Genomic DNA, 18,707 nt, shown 5'->3' with positions numbered 1-18,707 from the left:
CGGGAGGGGGCATGGCCTATGGCCTTCAGAGGTAGGCCAGCAAACAGATGCCCAGCGGAGACACCACAAATGAAACCCAAATGGAAACACAATTTTAAAACACAAGTTCAGTTTTTTTTTGTTTTGCAGAAAAAATGCTCTCCCGGCTGCGCCTCAGGAGATGTAGAAGCCTCTAATGGGCGCTTGTAGTCAGCGCTGTGAAATACCTTCGGCGGGGGGCGTGGCTGTCAGGTGGGCGTGGCCAATAGTTCAAGGGGGTCGAAAAACAACACAAGGGCTCTAAGTGAGCGATACAGTTGGAAGTTTAGTTTAGTCAGTAAGCACACAGTTTTAAAAACATACAATCAGTTAAAAACAGAAACGTTCTCCCGGCTGCGCCTCGGGAGATGAATGAGCCTCTGGCAGGCGCTCGCAATCAGCGCCGTTCGATGCCTTCGGCGGGGGGCGTGGCCTGTATGAGGTGGGCGTGGCCTGTGGGGGATGGCGGCGGAAGGGTGGTGGCCCGCAGCAGCGCTTGAATCAGCTGCGCGGGGGTGCCCAGAACATAGGGAAGAAAGAAAACCAAGTGCCCAGAGCGAGGTAAATCAAGAAATGCAATAATACTTTTTCATACAAACAGGTTAAAAAACAAGTGATGGCGTTCTCCCGGCTGTGCCTCAGGAGAATGAATAACCTCTGGCACACGCTAGTATTCAGCGTGATTAAATGCCTTCGGTTTGGGAGCGTGGCTAGCGGGAGGGGGCGTGGCCTATGGCCTTCAGAGGTAGGCCAGCAAACAGATGCCCAGCGGAGACACCACAAATGAAACCCAAATGGAAACAATTTTAAAACACAAGTTCCGTTTTTTTTTTGTTTTGCAGAAAAAAACGCTCTCCCGGCTGCGCCTCAGGAGATGTAGAAGCCTCTAATGGGCGCTTGTAGTCAGCGCTGTGAAATACCTTCGGCGGGGGGCGTGGCTGTCAGGTGGGCGTGGCCAATAGTTCAAGGGGGTCGAACAACAACACAAGGGCTCTAAGTGAGCGATACAGTTGGAAGTTTAGTTTAGTCAGTAAGCACACAGTTTTAAAAACATACAATCAGTTAAAAACAGAAACGTTCTCCCGGCTGCGCCTCAGGAGATGAATGAGCCTCTGGCAGGCGCTCGCAATCAGCGCCATTCGATGCCTTCGGCGGGGGGCGTGGCCTGTATGAGGTGGGCGTGGCCTGTGGGGGATGGCGGCGGAAGGGTGGTGGCCCGCAGCAGCGCTTGAATCAGCTGCGCGGGGGTTCCCAGAACATAGGGAAGAAAGAAAACCAAGTGCCCAGAGCGCTCAATGTAACACACACTCCACATAATACCACTCAGTGCCCATAATTACATGCCACATAATTACACTACTCAATGCAACATAAATACACTCCACATAATACCACAGTGCCACATAACTATATGCTACATAATTACACTGCGCTCAATGCAACATACACTCCAAATACCACTCAGTGTCACATAATAACACACCACATTACACGTCACTGAATGCAATATACACTCCACACAATACTGCTCCGTGCCACATAATTATATGCTACATAATTACACTGCACTCAATGCAACATACACTCCAAATACCACTCAGTGCCACATAATTACATGCCACACAATTACACTCTACTGATTGCAAAATACACTTCACACAATACCACTCAGTGCCACATAATTATATGCTACATAATTACACTGCACTCAATGCAACATACACTCCAAATAATACTACTAAGTGCCACAGAATTACACTCTACCCAATGCAACCATGCATACACTCCATATAATACCACTCAGTGCCACATAATTACACGCCACATATTTACACTCTACTCAATGCAACATAAATACACTTAAAATAATACCACTCAGTACCACATAATCACATGTCAAAATTACACTCTATTCAATGCAACATAATTACACTCTACATAATTACACTCTACTCAATGCAACATACACTCCACATATTACCACTCAGTGCCACATAATTACATGCCACATAACACTCTACTCAATGCAACAAATACACTCCATATAATACCACTCAGGGCCACATAATTACATGCCACATATTTACACTCTACACAACATAAATACACTCCACATATTAACACTCAGTGCCGCGTAATTACACGCCACATAATTGCACTCTATTCAATGCAACATAAATACACTCCACATAATACCACTGTGGCACATAATTAGACGCCACATAATTACATTCTACCCAATGCAACATAAAAACATTTCACATAATACCACTCAGTGCCACATAATTACACGCCACATAATTGCACTCTACTCAATGCAACATAAACACACTCCACATAAATGCACTCTATGTCACATACCACCAATCAACATAAATGCACTCCACACCAGGACACAATTTCACTAAACATAATTTCACTCAACACCACAGCTCCAGGCCACACAATCCAACTCTCCACATTTCCAATATACACTGCATAATTACACACCAAACAACATATTTCAACTCCAGAACTCCACAATCCACAACGTACCTCCAATCCACACCATATAGTGTTACCATCTGAGCACCAAACATCATTCACCACCACCATTTTGCCTCAGCGCACCACCAAAGCATCACGTCAGTTTGCCCTTGGAATCTGGCATCTGTTGATTCTCCCCTAGTGTCCGCCTGCTGCTCGTGTTCTAATTAAATCATTGTTTTCCAACCTCCACTCCCCCGTTATTTATGTCCCGCTCCCCCATAACAATTTTTTTTATAACAAACAAGCATGAGAACAGGCAGGAAGAAGTTGCCAGCAGTGCAAGTATAAAAGAACTAGAAGACATTTTTTTATGTTAAAACCTTTTTTTAATCAGGTTATTCAGTTGTATATAATGTCATCTGGTTTGTATAAAGGTAACAAAAATGCTTAACACTTTTTATTATATAACTTTTTAACATGATGCACAGCAGCCACAATGCTCTACAACATAGCCAAAAGTTCTGGCTAAACACATAAAGTCCCAAAGGCGAGACCTCTTGTTTATGCCAATGCTTAATCTTAAAGATTTCATACAAAGGCTTGTGGTCAGTCCTAACTTCAAACACACTGCCCCACAACAGGTTTTTGAGTTTCTTTCTGGACCAAAATACAGCGAGAGCTTCTTTTTCAATGACAGAATATCTCAATTCAGCCCCTCGCAGACTCTGTGACAAAAACAAGATCAAGTTGTTGGTTCTTTTGTGGTAGAACCACACCAAGACCCTTCACGCTGGCATCAGTTATCAAATAAGATTTCTTTTTGGGATCAAAAGAATTTAATTTAAGCGCAGCGTTCAATCTCTCCTTGAGATTGCGAATAGTATCAACCTTGGGCAGAAATTGTGTGACCTAGATAATCAATAGATTATTTCCTAAATTTGCACTTCTCGGTTTTAACTGTCAGATTATGATCATTGAGTCTACACAAAAAACTGCCAAAACATGGGTTGCTAATCCATTGTGCTTTGCACACGTGGGTTCAGATCCCATCCTCACCGCCAAATGTAAAATCAAGCTCTGCGCAGATTGGTATTTTGAAGATAGGTTTATTCATAGGAAAAGGGAACCCATCCACAGGAACCATGCAGACAGGAAGGAGGCTCAGTTTCAACTGACTGCCTCTTACATAACACATTCCAAAGCTCCTGGCAACAGGAGCAGAGACCTACAATGCCACATTGGCCTTGCTGTAGTGAAAACTAATTTATGAGTTTTTCACTACCAGGACATGTAAAATCTAAAAGACCATGTCTAACTTTTTGAATACACCGCACCCTGCCCTTTGGGCTGTCCAGGGCCTATCCTAAAGGTGATTTATATGTATTAAAATGTAAGGTTTGGGCCTGGCAAAACAGTTTATTTTGCAAGGTCCACATGGCTGTTTAAAAACTGCACACATGCTGCAATGGCAGACTGGAGACATGTTTAAAAGTGCTACTCAATGGGTTGACTATCAGTGCTGCAGGCCCATTAGTAGCCTTTAATGTAAAGGCCCTGGGCACAGGTAGTACCACTGTACTAGGGACTTGCAAGTTAATTAAATATGCGAATTAGATTTAAGCCAATCTTACAATTTTTTTAAGGAGAGCACCCAAGCACTTATACATTAATAAGCAGCGGCAAAGTCAGCAAATTCCTAAAACCAGCAAAAATGAAGTCAGCAAAAAAGGAGGGTTGAAAGCAAAGCGTTAGGGGGGAAACCACTCCAAGGATGCAAGGTCCAACAGTGTGGCTGATATGTTAGTTACCCAGATGTTGCAATACTTCCCCTGGAATGGTAAACATTAGAGCACAAAAAACAGTGGTCTCCGGTGGAGCAAGTGCATTTTACTTGGAAAGCTCCTGCTGAAAACAGAAACCATCCACCGACAGCGCCACTTTATTTTTTCCATAATGTGCCCATCAATAAACCTTCCAGCAGTTTGGTTCCCGTAATTTTTGTGGTCTAAAGACAAGACCTTAAAAGGTCTTGATAGTACGGAGTATATAACCTTAATTAGTTGGTACTTATGATTCAACATTGTGACTAATTTTAATAGCCTGAAATGCTTGTTCGAATATTACCAGGTTGGAGCTCTACAGTCATTAACATTTCAGAATCACATTACACAGCTATCCACTCTCTACTGGGCTTTTCCATTTTCAGCCAAAGAGCAAATAATGCGCTCAGGAAATATTTTACAGATGAATATGCTCATTAGACTAAAGTACAAAGCAGTAAGAAAAGTTGGACTAAAGCCCAAGACTCAATTAAGAGATTAGCCACACTGTACTCTCTGCTCAAAGTTCGAAAACCATACTGTAGTGGCTTGTGCAGTACCTTCAAGTCTGTATGGATGTATGTATGTATGTGGTATTTCTAAAGCGCAAACTTAGCCAAAAGACTTCATTGTGATGTACGGTTCTATAAATAGTAGAGTCTTTCCTAAATTGAAGCAATGCTGGAGCGGTCCTGACGGATATGGAGATACTGTTCCAGATCCTGGAAGCATAAATTGAAAAGGCCTTAATTCCCAGGTTAGCAGCTATGCTAGATACAACGTTCTGAAACAAGCTGATACTTCCCTTCCTCATGCTCTATTAAACAAGGCTCTTCATCAGCGGAATTGAAGATTCTCACCCTGAATTCTTTTTAGCCTTACAGGATTCTGCGCTCTCATCTTCAAACTTGCCAAGTGGCTTCCCTGTTTTAGCATTGCAAGTGTAGATGCCGAGCACTCAAACTACACGTCTTGTTAGAATGACCTAAGGTTGGAGGGAGTTTTCTAGATTATGTAGATTATTTTTCAAAGAAGTAGTCTACAATGCGTAAGACCAAACCAATGCACAAGGTGGGTGTGCTCACGGAAGGTAACCCAATATGTAACAAGGCCTACCAATATGCCACCCACGGTCACCTTGGACCATATGGTAGCATCAAGAAACAATGACTTGTTCAAACGTACATCTAAGCACGGATTCATAATAGCACCATTTTTCACTTCCACAATTAACCTATCCTCTCGCATTACCTTTTTATGTCTTGCCTTTGAGACAACATGAGCTGTCTTGCCAGACTATATGCAACTATTTCTTCATAGCATTTAGGGCTGTAGATTCACATGCACTACATAGTCCTGCCATCTAGAGTTGGGTCTGGATATTTTACAATTGTTTTTAGGTTTCGCCTCGCCGAAAGCTGCGCAGCAGACTTTCGCGCAGGCGAAATCTTTAGTCTAGAGTATGAGTGTGTAGTCCCGCCCCTCTGTTCCATTGGGTACCTCCATAAATGGAGGCTAGCCATTGGAAGAGCGATCTGTCTGTTAGTGCCTGAGCAGATTCGTGGGCGTTCCCGCGATTTTTACTCATCCCGCCCCTTTGCGATCGTCATGAAGACGTGGGCCACTGTGGGCGTGTACTTTTTTTTTTAATGGATGTTCTTTCCTCATTGCTAAGATCTCCTGGTCCCGCATGGTTGTATCCCGCTGTCCGTCCCCCCTCCCGCTGTCCGTGTCTTTGTTCCCCCCCCCCTGCTGTCCGTCCCGCTCTCGCTTCGCCTACCCCCCCCCCCTTCCCTCTGGCGCAGCTCTTCTCCGCCCCGGTGCGCCAGAAGAGCAACGTTGGAGCAGGGTTCGTCGCGGCCATCGTTTGCCCTACGGAAGGCTGCAGTTATACAAACCCGCTGTGCCGATGCCCATGCTGTAACTATCTGTGTGGCTAGGTGAGTATTATGCTGTCTAATGCTTGTTTTTGTTCCTTTTACAGGTCTCCCCGGCCCGTGGCCGTTCCGTGCAGCGTCGTGCAAGGAGTGTTTTGCCCGGTATGTATGCAGCAGTTTGCGGGTCTCAGGTAAGCCATTTTGTCTGTTTGTTGTCTAATGCTTGTTTTTGTTCCTTTTACAGGTCCCCCCCGGCCCGTGGCCGTTCCGTGCAGCGTCGTGCAAGGAGTGTTTTGCCCGGTATGTATACAGCTGTTTGCGGGTCTCAGGTAAGCCATCTTGTCTCTGTTTGTTGTCTAATGCTTGTTTTTGTTCCTTTGACAGGTCCCCCCGGCCCGTGGCCGTCCGGTGCAGCGTCGTGCAAGGAGTGGTTTGCCCGGTATGTATGCAGCACTTTCTGGGTCTCAGGTAAGCCATCTTGTCTCTGTTTTGTTGTCTAATGCTTGTTTTTGTTCCTTTTACAGGTCCCCCCCGGCCCGTAGCCGTTCCATGTAGCGTCGTGCAAGGAGTGTTTTGCCCAGTATGTATGCAGCTGTTTGCGGGTCTCAGGTAAGCCCTCTTTATTTTCTTTCTTATGTAATGTGTTTTTTTTAAAATTATAACTTGACACCATTTCGTCTCTGCCGCGACCACCGCTCTGCCCACTAAAGCTGCCGGTAGTACCACCCCTCTTTTCCATGGGAGCCTGTCTGCTCTTGGCAGCATCCCTCTATTGCCCCTTGTGAAGTCTCCAGCCCCCCTGCCTGCTGGTTGGTACCCCCTATAAAGGTGCCTGCTGTCCGGAGCACCCCTCTGCCCACCTAACCATGCCTGTAGTCTCAAACGTCTATCCCACAGAAAACTGTCTGCTCCTGGTAGCAGTCCAGCTGTCTGTCCGGTATAAAGTAGCATACACCTTATGTGGGTGGGTTTATATTGTGACACCCGTGGTCCTGGCACACATTATGGTGCCCCTTTCGTTTTATATCGTGTTTCGGCTTTGATTACCTTTGAAAGAGCACTTTTCCAGAGAACTAATTGTCCCGCAATTTCTCCCAGCAGATTAGATTAATATCAGCCCACTGTTTACTTGGGTTATAAAGGATGTTTACATAACAGTAGACCTCACTGGGTGTGATTGTATCCATCTTAGATAGCATTTTGCTTTTGGTACTGGTCTGATTTTGTACTCTTCCTCTTGCCAGTAAATACCTATAAGACGGGGAGGACCTGACTGATGTGGTGATAAGGAGTTATACATGAAATATCCCACTTTGATCTCTGTTTACTTGCAGGTAATGATTTTATATTTCGTGTATTTACACATTTTTTGTATTTAGATATATGAATATAATAATAAGGACCATATGGACATCCATAGGGAATACTAATCGCTTGTGTGCCTTTCCAGTATTTTTTAAGTGCCCGGCACTACCAGAAGGTATATAAGGCCTTCCTATTTCATCTTGACATCCTAAGCTTAAAAGAGGTTGGTCCTTACCTCTGTTGCCTGCTTGTGACCCGGTTTTGTGTGTGCCTTTGTTGCCTGCTTGTGACCCTGTTTTGTGTGTGTGTGTGTGGGTGCAAATGCAATAGGTGTCGCATTTGCGAGAGATTAGGCTATTGGCTTTGTAAATGACAATGCCATTTATTTATGTTGTCAAAGCCAACACATAAATAAAAATGTTGTCATTTACAATGCCAATAGCTTTAACTTTTCCAAAGGCGAAACCGTTGCATTGTAAATGCTTGTTCTTCGAAGTCTTGAGTCACAAGTTGCAACTGTTCCTTTAGTCCATATTGCATCTGTAAATGGCTCTACCTCAGATTGCTTTCCTGTGCAGCGGGCAAGTGTAGCATGGTATCAAATAAGAATAAACATATAATTGTACTGTGTATTATATGAAAAGGTAATGGAAAATAAAGATGCCTGTCATCACTGCTGGCTTCAGGGAAGGCGGGTTGGTGCATGTGAATCTATAGCACTACACTATGAACAGATAGTCAGAGGGTAACATTTTCCGTTTATAGTTCTAGTGGCTGTAGGCACATTATCTGCATAGGCCTCATATTTACCCCAAAAGGTGAGGCTTCAGACGAGATGATGTAGATGTTTGAAACAGAGTTCTTAATACAGTTAGGCCAACCAAAGCCTAATGACAGGTTTGAATGTCCTCCCAGTATTGTTTTGTGAACGAGTGTGGAGTGTATCGGGTAGCAGCTTTGCAGTTGTCTGCTAAAAGGATTGTGCCTAAAAAAAGAGCATGGTGGCTACCTTTCTGTATGCGGGGTGGGCACAGCTTGTGTGTTCTTGGCCTTGGTACAGCAGGTTTCTATACATTTGACAATCTACATTGCAATGCCTACCTATAGAAGGAAATGACAATTGTGAGGCTTGGCAAAGGCTACAAACAGTTTTGTCTTACAAAAGGACTTAGTCCTGCTGATAGTGACCTTTTAATATTTAGTGTGTGTACAGCCCTTTCTGCTACAGAGTCAGGGTGTCAAAGAAGGCAGGTTATGGTTTGATTAATGTGAAAGGGTAACTCTACCTTGGGTAGCAACTGGAGGTTGGTTCTAACAGGTGAATCTGAATGAAAGGCTCCTGTATGGTTAGAGACCAAAAATCCCTGATGTGGCTGAAAGGTGATTGCTATTAAGAAGACAACTTTCCATGACAAGAAGTGGAGAGCACAGGAGTGTAGTGGTTTCGAAGGGTAGACCCATGAGCTGTGTGACAACTATGCCCCAGACAGAGGCTGGAGCGTTTTAAGAGGAACAATTCTTTTAAGGCCTTCCATGAAAGCTTTTACCTCAGGGATTTTAAAGAGGGATATGTGTTGCCTATTTCGTATATATGCCACAACTGCAGTCACGTATAGGTTGATGGAAGTGTATGCCAATCCACCTTTTTAAAGCTGACAGTAAATGATATCCTGAACTGAGACATGAGTGTATATGTGTTGGTGCAGTAGTGGACAAACATCTCCCACTTTACTACATAACCGAAGACAGCAGTGGGCCAGCACACTTCACTGATGTACAGCTTGTACCTCACCGGTAAAACGGAGTCTGCTGGACAACATAAACATTGGGATGGTGCCAGACTGATTACGTGTACGCCCTCAGGATATCTTGGCCTATAATCCTGCTAGCTCACAGTGCAAACATAATTAACACAAGGAAGGTAACAAATGGAATATGCAACCTCAGAATTTGACAACCCTGATGACACCCTCAGGAATTGTGGTAACAGACCTAGAATCCTTTTGTTCAATTAATCATGCAAACCCAGAGAGTTACACAAGAAATGTACAAAGAGGCGTTTCAATATTTATTGAACCATTGTGATTCTTGTATAGAAGACATACGCTGCAATGATTAATAGACAGAAGCACATAAAAGTAATTAGCATTACAAGAACAGTGAAAAGGATAAACAATTCCACCATTGTGTGAAAGCAGTATATATATGCTGGCATATAAAGTACTGTGTATAGTGTATGCACTGCCTAACTTATTTGCCTGGGGTGATCTGCCAAATCCCTTACTGGATGATCTAATTCCCCATTACCTGAGGGCAATTGGATGCAGGTCTCCGTCTTTGTCACAAGTTGTACATCCCTCCTCGCAGAGGGAAAACAGGAATCAGGTGGGCTGAGATTTCCAACAAGCAGAGTCCTTGCGGTGACAGCAGAGTGCTCCTCTCTCGAAACCCAGGAAGGTTTGTGGATTTATAATAAAAAAGCACCCATACTTCCGTGCCAAAGCGTAAGCCAAGTTGATATTCTTTATACACTTGTGATAGCTGTGTCTGTGTCGCCTTACGGACAATCAACAAACATTTGCACAATGTGCGTTCAAGCCTTGTACTAAATGTTCAAGGTATAGTGACAGTGTGCCTACAAAGTGGAAATGTAAGCTATTTGATTTCAGAGGAATTAATCCTGCCTTGTCTTCCCAAGATGACATGACTGATGTACATGATCTCACTGACTTCTATAACGCCACTATCTCTGGTATCATGGATTCAATAGCACCTCTACAACAAAAAAATGCCTCCTTCAAAAATCTCCAAACCCTGGTTCAACGACAACCTAAACTCTGAACGCCGCAACTTAAGGGTAGCTGAACGTCTATGGAGATCAAAACCTTCCATGGATCATCTAAAAATCCTTAGATCGGTTAGGAGCTTTACAATAAAAAAAATCAAGTCTACTAAGGCCAATTACTTCGAAGCCCAACTTATTCAAGCTTCTAATCACCCTAAGAAACTTTTTGAAATTGTCAAACAACAATCAGCGAAAGCACCCGACCACCTTGACTCAGGAGACAACTCTCCTTTATGCAACAATCTGGCTGTCTTCTTTATGGAGAAAACTAAACTCATCAGTATTAACTTCGGATCTAAGAAGGGCTTTCTTACATCATAAGAGTGCGGCTCATCCTGCCCTCCCTGAGAGACTAAAGCCTCTTAGTATTAGCACCAAGAACAAGGCCACTTGGGGCTCCTTCAATCCCCTCAGTGAAAACGACATATTCAAAACCCTCTTGTTAGCATCAACCCTTTTAATCACTTCAGCGACCCGTTGCCACCGTCCGTCTTCAAAGAAATCAAGGATGCCTTCATCCCACTTTGGAAAAAGATTGTCAATGCTTCTTTATCTCAAGGCAAGCTCCCCAAATGTCTAAAAGCAGCTCAGGTTTCACCTATTCTTAAACAACCTGATGCAGACAGAACTGATAAACAACTTTAGTCCAAATTCCAACAACCACACTCTGGCTAAGCTCCTAGAAAAATGAGTGCAATCGCAACTCTGCATGCACATTGAGAAGTTCAATCTCTTGGATCAACATCAATCTGGTTTTTGGAGTGGTCATAGCACTGAATAGGCACTCACATTAGCCATTCTGGAACACAGGATGGGCCTTTCTAGTCTGGTATTTCAAAGGTTCTCGTCCTTCCGTCGCAATTGATCCCAAAGAGGCAAGTTGAGTCAATCCCTATCCCAGCCTTCTACAGTCTTCATGGGGGTCCCTCAAGGGTCCTTTTCCCATACTCTTTAATATTTTCCTGGAACCGCTAGCGAATGCTCTAAACTCCATGAACATTCTTTTTCATATGTATGCAGATCACACGCACCTTAACCTGAAAATCACCTCCTTTGAAGACTTCACTACACTCAACTCCACCCAGACGATGACCCAAAACTGGCCGAGAACCACCTCCTGCTCAACACCGGCAAAACAGAATTCCTTCTAATATCTCCTCCTAATCACACCCCCAAGATAGACCTCTGGATGAAACACCTCACTGCCTTCAACTGCTCCCCTCATATCATTGACTCAGCTAAATCTCTCGGAAACACCCTGGACTCGGACTGGAACATTAAGAATCATATTAGTAAGATGTGCAAGGGTGCTAACCACCAAATGAGGATTCTTATAAATCTAAAACCATTCCTTCCTCAAGAGGAATTCAAGCAGGTGGTTCAAGCGCTTGTCCTGCTGAGGCTAGACTATGGTAGCGCTACACTCTGTGGCCTCCCCAAATATACCTTGGCCCCACTCAGAGCTTCCGCTGCCAGACTGATTACTGGTACAAAAAGAAATGATCTCTAAATTGGTTACCCTACGAAGCAAGAAAACAACTAAAGAGTGCCTGTTTGACGCACAAACCCCTCCATTTCAAAACCCCTGGTTACCTGGCTCAAAAACTAGAACTATCAGGAGGGGGTAGACCATCAAGAAGTACAAATTCTATCCTACTGAAACCTCAGACCTTTCACAAAAAGAGAACGAGGCTCAGAGCTTTCTCTGGCTCAGCACCGAAGATCTGGAACTCTCTTCCACAGGAAATCCACAGAATCCCCTACACAGCTGCTTTCAAACATGAAGTCAAAATATTTCTAATGAACAAGTTCTTGCCTTAAATGGCCCTGGTTCATCTGCTTTCTAAACGTCCTCTGATTACACTTTTTTTTGGCCTAACAACTGTAATGCTCAGGGTTGTTTGTCATACCCTACTAAGTAATGCTTGTTCTCATCCTGGTACATTGTCATTAATTCATTATGTTCTTCTCTGTTGCCTCCTCTGCAATTTCCCCTTTACTTTGTTCTTCCCTTCCTTTATGTTAAGTGCTCTGATACCCTTCAGAGTCTTGTTAGCGCTATACAAAACTTTATCAATAAATAAAATAAATAAATAGGTATGCAGGCAAATGTATGTCAAATGTTGTCGTGTAATAAAACTTAAGAAACGTGTGTATGTAAATGATGGCGTTTCTTCTCGGGCCTAACCCAGCCATATGACATTGCTTAGATTGAGCGTGCACTCATCAGGGAGCATGGGGTACCCAAATTCTAGGTCTTTAGGGAGCAGATTGTTTGAATGATATGTCTGGGTGCCTAAGTTGGCCCTGATGCGGAGTAAGAAAGTCCCGCCTCACCTTCTCGTGAGGGTTGATAGACATTTCCAAGAGCATGGGGTACCAGACTCGCATGGCCTAGTATGGCATTATTACATTAAGGGTGATAAATAGCTCTTTGTACTGTGGAAGCTGCCACATGGGGCAGTTTTAAAGAAGAGCCAGATAGCACACTAAAAATACTGTTGATGTAGGGATCTCACCAAAACAGAATTATGAATGTAATATACAGAGCCATCAGGGAGACAGATTTCAAAGCACTAGGAGCCAAGTTAAGTCAGGATCTCGAGACAGAGCTTTTTGACTGAGATTGGATTGTTTTTCTCCCCCACACATTAGATCATCAAGGAATGATTGTCAAATCATTGCAATTCGACTAAGTTATATATCACACGTATCTTACAGCAGCCAGTGTACCTCACAATTGTCTTGGGTGTGGGTGGGCGGGGGAGGAGCTAGACATGCATGGCACTCATGCCCAAAAAGTGCCTTTGTCATCACCAATCAAATCCATAGTATATTCATTGACCTTGCAAAGAGAGCTATTGCTGTTTACTGGAAGTCCCGTTTCCCAATCTGTTGAGCTTTGGATGGCATAGCTCTGGAAATGGACCTAGGCAGAAGATGATGCTGTCAGGCACTTAAGATATAAGGCAGGGAACACCCAGAGAAATAGCGTTGGGATACTATTCTCCTAGAGAGATGTATTCTACACCTAGTCAGTCTCATGAAAGTCAAATTTGGGTTTAAATGCAATTAAATTGGGAAATGTGTGTTTCAGTACTCTTTGTCCAACCTGTGCATCTTTGTGTTTTTAGATGTTCACACACTATTGTTTTTTTGCGAAAGTGTGCATGGAGGACCATGTCGCCACACAGATGTCGTTGATGGACACGTTTGCTGGAAAGACCAAAGTTGCTTCATTCTTCATCATGGAGTGTGCCCTTAGTTTTGTTGATAACAGTTCCCCTGCTTTTTCATTGAAGGTTTTGATTGTCCACACTATTGTGCGATGGTCACCCTAGGTTATTTACTCACCCTCGTGCAGGAGACAAAGAGTTGGCTACTCTATCTTAGGGTATTGGTCTCCTGCGGGTAGTAAATGAGCGCCATTTGTACGCCTAGTGTATGTAAGGCTGTTTCAGCGTGCATCTTTGACTCCTGAAAGAAAGCCAGCAGCTGTATAGTATGGTTAAAACGAAGTGTGACATCACCTTAGGAAGGAACTAGGGGTTAATTCTTAAAACTACTCTGTCATTATGGATTTAAGGGTAGGGTTCTAGGATGGTGAGAGCTTGCAGTCAATGGATCAGGTGTGGGTCTTTTTTGCCTCCTCTAGAAATCTCTTTTACACTAGTAGAGTGAAGTAGCCATGCCCTGGGAGTCTCCGGATGTAGGCCACAAGGACGGCCAAGTGAACCTTGAGTGATGTGTAGACTAGTTTCTTACCCAGCAATTAGGTCATATACTTTAGGACTGTGGTGCTTTTGGTCCTCTTATCTATGAGGCCTGGTTTCTTATACCAGTGGATATACTAGTTCCACTTGGAAGTGTAGCATTTGCCTGTATGTGGTCTTCTGGCCTCTTTGGAAATGTCCATTGTTCTCTTTGGAAGGTGGACATGGCCAAATTGTAGGTGCTTAAGAGCCAGGCAGCTAGGCTGAGAGTGGCTGGTTTTGGGTGAGAGATCAGACCTTCTTGCACTGTGAGTAGATCCTGGGTCTGTCACAGGGCTATCCTCTCTCCTAGACAGATTTACACTAGGTCAGATAACCATGAGAAGGGTCCTGACAGTGTCTGAACTTGCCTATTACCATTGGTATTAGGGTCATCAGTGGAAAGGCATATGCAAATGTCCCTTACCAGCTCATCAGCAGTGCATTACCTCTGGACTGTTGGTGCTGGTATCTGGATGCAAAGTCTCAGCATTTTGCATTCTCTGGCTAGATCCATGTCTGAGGTACCCCATTTCCTGACAATACCTTTTAGTATTTCTTGTTTTAACTCCCAATCATGGGATGTGTTTGCGTTGTACGCTTAGCCTGTCTGCTTTGATGTTTTGAACGCCTAATAAGTGCCTCGCGACCAACGTTGTGTTTCTTTGGATTAGCCACTATCATATGTCCTCTGCTTATTGTGAGAGTGAGTAGGATTTTGCCCCCACTCGTTTGTTGAGGTAGGGCATTGTGGTTGTGCTGTCTGCACTACCTTTTGCATCTACTTGTGCTTACAAGGCTTTCAGTGCAAAGAACACAGGCTTCAGTTCCATCAGGATTAGGTGTCTCACTGTCTCCGTTTGGCTCCAGAGTCCTCTAATCGCTAGGCTTTCTTTGTGCACTTTCCCACCCTGTGTGGGATGCATTTGTAGTGATGGTCACTGTTGGAGTTGGTAGCCTGAAGGGTCACTCCTATAGAAACAAGATGCATGGCCCATCTCCTTCTCAATCTTTTCTGTGACAACCATTATATCTTTCCAACTCCCCTTCGCTTGGGACCATCTTCTGTTTAGCCACTTGTGTATTGGGCATATGTTTAGTTTGGCATGTGGTATGAGCAGGATGCAGGACACCATAATAGCCATTAGTTTAATTATTGTCCTCAACGTCAGAGACGGTCACTTCTGGTATAGGCAAGTATGCTCTGTTACGCCTTGGCCCTTCTTGTACTTCTGTTCAGTGTTGCTCCCAAGAACACTTTCTCCTGTACTGGGTGTGGTGATAACTTCTCTAGGATCATTGAGAAACCCAGCATGTGTAGTATCTCCATCACAGTCCGAATGTTCTGTTGGAATCTGTGTTTTGAGCTTGCAATAACTAGCCAGTTATCTAGGTATGGGTAGATAGATATGAATGTTGTCTCCTGGGGTGCACAGCTGCTGCCACCTACATTTTTGTGAACACCCTTGGAGGTGATTTTAAAACAAAGGGCAGCACCTTGAACTGGTAGTGTACCTTGTCTATGACAAATCTGAGGTATTACCCGTGTGTTTGGTTCATGGAGATGTGTAGGTAGAAGTCATTCAGATCTATTGAGGACTTGTAGTTACCTTTCTAGAAGAAGCCGACATCTTGTCATTTTGAAGCGTTGAGTTCATATGAACGGCGGCCTTGAGGGGTGATAGGTGTTGACGACCTTCTCAGGAGATTTGGTTTCGAGATTTTGCCATACCTCCTCTTCCTGCTCCTGTCCCTCAAATGTTGAGTCACCATTCTTGTAGACAAAGAATAACTCCTGTTCCACTTCGTGGGGCTCTGGTTTGGAGTGAGGTTTGAGCTTGCTTGTTCGGGTTCTCCCACTTTCAGCTCAGAGGAACTCACCAAAGTCCTTCTTCCTTTGAAGGAGCACCGCCAATTTGCTTCGAGCTAGACCATGAGCACCTGTTAGTAGTCGGTTGTCAGCATGGTCTATTTAAGTTGAGCCTAGGCAGCGTGCATGAGTGGTCTCTCGTGATGCTGTATCTACCTATGTGAGCTTTCACCACGCCCATCACTTTCATTCATTCCTTGTTCTGCCTTTGAAAAATACTTTGGTTTAATTGGTAAATGCTTTACATTTGTCCCACCTTTTGGCTGTTTTGCCAATGCCCTGGAAACTCACCCTGTTACATGGATCACTTCACTTCCAGTCAATAAGTTAGTTTCGGCGCACTACCTTTTCTTTCGACTCAGATCGCGGTGGTTTCCGGTTTGTGCCGGCGCCGGCACATTTCAGTTTATTTCCTTGTGTATCATCGTCCCCCCACCACCTCCCGCCAGTCGTTCTATATGGTGTGTTTTCAGTCGCAGTCACAGTGTTTTTTAGGTCTCGCCTAGCTATCGCGTAAGCAATGCTATGTGAGATATTAAGCAAGGGGCTTTTAAAAGTGCTCCCAAAGGCTGCAAGCGGATCGGGTACAGTGCATGTGCGCCGGGCGCGCGCACCATTCGTCAGCCTGCGTGATCACTTTCGCGGCCGCTTTGATGTTCTCAGTGAGCCGCACGGCCACTGAGAACATCAAAGCGGCCGCGAAAGGGATCACCATTTGCGCGCGCACCACTCGCGTGCTCCCACCCCATCACTTTCCCTGCTGGCATTCCCCCCTCCCTTCTCGCCCAGTCCTTGTTTCCCTTATGTGCTTCTCCCCTGCTCTCCCTTGTTTTTGTTGAGTCTGAAGGACATACCAGTGACAACATTGGGTTTTTGATGACATCACAGCAGCACCAGTGTCCTTATGGCACATTCAGTTTCTACAGCTCCATAACTGGCACTTGTCCTCACAGCACAGACCTGTCCCACTTTCAGACAATCCTGCCTCTGAGCTAGCTGCACTGAACGTTTTTGGGATTACACTTTAGGATTTGCCATTAGTATCGTGGGCCTACAAGTTCTAAGATGCAAAACGCTGACATTTTAAAAATCCAGGAATAAACACCCTGTGCATGTAGGTAAATTACTCGGTAAGAACCGCGTTTTTAATCATTATCTCACAGCGAAAGCAACAGCAATGCAGTTCTGTATTTATATCAACTTTCGATTTGTTTTAATCAGACCAAATTGCTGTAAAAATATGGGATGCATGTTGTTGTATTTTCTTTTTCCCAAAGCTGCATATTGTGACACAGACCACTACAAACTTTCAAACAAAGGAGGGGCGAGTGTGTTTCTTGCATTTCGGTTGGTTCGAGAATTTTCAGTCCCCTGTACAAACATTGTAAAAGCCAGTAAATCTCACCTTTCAACGGTGTTACCCGAATTTCTAGCTTTGGCAAAAAAAAAAAAAAAATGCCGTTAGCAAATAATGCAAAAAATAAAAGCACGTGTACCTATACGGACCAGCATTGGCAAAAAAATCTACCCCCAAAAAAATCCTGGCAGCTTGATATATGCGCACGCTGGCGCCACCATGCACGCACACATATATGCTGCTTACAATTACCGTAGCATGTACGTAGCACCATCTATGACCTGCAAAGTGAGATAGACTTGTTCTAGTAACAAACGTGTTATCACAATGGGTCTAGCCAGAGAGGACAGTATTACATTAAAATAGTGTGAAACAGTGCCATGGTCACTTTAAACAACAGAACTACCGCAAAAGTTATGGTTATTGTGTCATTCCCATTTTTCTTTGTCCACTACAGCATACGGCTATTTATTAGCCCACTTCAACCATTGTCTAGCTTCTTTGTGAGTGAAGGCATTCTGCCATTTTACAAGGAGCACATCAGCACAGCAAGTGGTCCTATTAATGTAGCAGGCTAGTATGTCAATGTGTGCTTCTGGGACCCCCCCAAAAACATTTTTGATTTTTTTACATTTCTTGGATATATAGATATATATATAGATATATAGATATATATATATATATATATATAGATATTACCTACTGGCGGTCGCCAGTAGGTATATATAGTTAGGATTTTTTCTCTATGGGATTTTTGAAAATTCTATGTCTAATAACTTTGGCGTTTGTGGACGGAATTGGCTGAAATTTTCAGGAAAATGGAACATTTTGTTTCTGAGCAGCCCCTGAAAATTTGGGGGGGGGGTCGTCAAGGGGGGGCCGAGAAAAAAGGGGGGTCCCAAAACGTGTTTTTAACATTGAGTTTTCCATAGGGCGGTTGGCCTCACTTTTAGCCCGAACGGCTCAATGGATTTGCACGAAACTTGGCAAAATTGTAGGGACTGGTAGCCCGATGTGCCTTTGCTAGGTCTCAATATATGTGCTCCAGTGGATTTTGAGAAATTAACGTTCAAAAAAAGATATATATCTGTAACAGCGGACCAGGCAGCGCTCCGGTTCGCGGACTTTACGCGTTACGGAGCTTTGTGAAGCGAAGCTGATTGGTTCTCCGGCGTCTGTAAACATTCCAAACAGTCCGTAGCGGCCGCCATCTTGTCTCTCGGTAGGATCGAGAGACAAGAGGAGGCCAAAGCGAAGGGGCAAATGACCATAAGGGGGCATAGTAGATCCTCCCTGACCCTCTAGGTTTGATGTGGAGGTTTTAAAAGGGCCCCGCGGGGCAAAAAAAATAAATAAATAATAATCGAACGGCTGAATGGATTTGCACGAAACTT

At 44.0% G+C, this 18,707-nt stretch overlaps 1 protein-coding gene across 1 annotated transcript in view; it reads right to left on the bottom strand.

Moving 5' to 3' along the window:
* The window catches only part of PPWD1 (peptidylprolyl isomerase domain and WD repeat containing 1), a 387,705-nt gene that overhangs the window by 172,785 nt on the left and 196,213 nt on the right, over nucleotides 1-18,707 (bottom strand). The gene's annotated exons all lie outside the window — the stretch shown is intronic.

Source organism: Lissotriton helveticus, chromosome 2_1 (assembly GCF_964261635.1).
Source record: "Lissotriton helveticus chromosome 2_1, aLisHel1.1, whole genome shotgun sequence".
Lineage (NCBI taxonomy): Eukaryota > Metazoa > Chordata > Amphibia > Caudata > Salamandridae > Lissotriton > Lissotriton helveticus.
This window is presented reverse-complemented; position numbering and strand designations above follow the sequence as displayed.